We start from the raw sequence: 1,651 nt of genomic DNA, 5'->3' as shown, positions 1-1,651 counted from the left end.
TGTTGAGGTACATTCCTTCTATACCAAATTTTTTGAGAGATTTTATCATGAAGGAATGTTGAATTTCATCAAATGATTTTTCTGCATCTATTGAGATAATCCTATGGGGTTTTTTTCCTTCATTTTGTTGAGGTAATTGATTTGTGTATGTTGAACCATCCTTGCATCCCTGAGATAAATCCCACTTGATCGTGGTATATAATCTTTTTGTTGTGCTGTGGGATTCAGTTTGCTAGTATTTTGTTGAGAAATTCTGCATCTATGTTCATCAGGGGCATTGCCCTATAGTTTTCCCTTTGTGTTGTGTACTTATCTGATTGGTATCAGGGTGATGCCAGCCTTCTAAGAGGAGTTTCAAAGAATTTTTTGAAATGATTTGAGAAGAATTGGTGTTAATTCTTCAAATGTTTGGTAGAAGTCAGCAGTAAAGCCATTCAGTCCTGGGATTTTCTGTTTTGGGAGACTTTTTATTACAGATTAAATCTTGTTACTTGTTTTTGGTCTGTTCAGGTTTTTTATTTCTACTTAGTTCCATCTTGGTATGTTATATGTATCCAGAAATTTATCTATTTCCTCTGAGACACTTGCAGTCAATGATGATGTCAATTGTAGTTTAAGAATCTGCCCAGAGACTAATCCACTGCATCTACTTGGAAACAGAGCTACTACACTATTTTAAGCCACACACTAAGACCCAACTACAGGTGAAAGATTCTATGAATGTCACTCTGTAAACTTTGGTAGAGGTAATTGTTGCACTAGATACACAGAAACCAATGCAGAGATGCAAGAAACACTAAAAGGCAAGGAAATATGACGCTATCAAAGAAACAAAATAACATGACAGTGATAGACCCAGAGAAAAGGAACTCAATTAACTACCAGAAAAGGAATTCAAAATAATGATCTTAGGAAAACTCAATGAGATATAAGAGAATACAGGTAGGTAGTTAAATGAAATCGGGAAAACAATTCATGATATGAAAGAGAAATTTAATAAAGAGATACATATAATAAAAAAGAAAGAAACAGAAATCTTGTAGGTAAAGAATTTAATAAATGAAATTTAAAACAATACAATAAAGAGCTTCAACAGCAGACTAGAGCAATCAGAATAAAAATAATCTCTGAACTCTATTTAGGTCATTTGAAATTACTCAATCAGAGAAAATAAATCAAGAATTTTAAAAAGTAAAGAAAGCCTACAGGAACTATGGAACACCAACAAGCAAACAAATGTTCTAATTATGCACATTTCCAAAGAAGAGGAAGAAAAAAAGCCATCAAATACCTACTTAATGAAAGAATAGCTAAAAACTTTCCAAGTGCTAGGAGAGATATGGGCATTCAGATCCAAGAAATTCAAAGGTCCTAAAATAGTTTCAAACCCAAAAGGTCCTTTCTGACGCATAGTATAGTCAAAATGTTACAAGTCAAAGAGAAGAAGAATTCTGAAAACAGCAAGAGAAAACCATAAGGTCATATATAACAGAATCCCCATTAGACTAACAGCCAGTTTCTCAGCAGAAATCTTACAAGCTAGAAGACAATGGGATGATACATTCAAGGTGCTGAAAAAAATACTGCCAGCTCAGAGTGCTATATCCACCAAAACCATCCTTCAGGAATAAAGGATAAATGAAGTTTTTTT

The sequence above is a fragment of the Galeopterus variegatus genome, unplaced genomic scaffold, assembly GCF_000696425.1.
Source record: "Galeopterus variegatus unplaced genomic scaffold, G_variegatus-3.0.2 Scaffold16404, whole genome shotgun sequence".
Classification (NCBI taxonomy): Eukaryota; Metazoa; Chordata; class Mammalia; order Dermoptera; family Cynocephalidae; genus Galeopterus; species Galeopterus variegatus.
Note: the sequence above shows the minus strand (reverse complement) of the source record.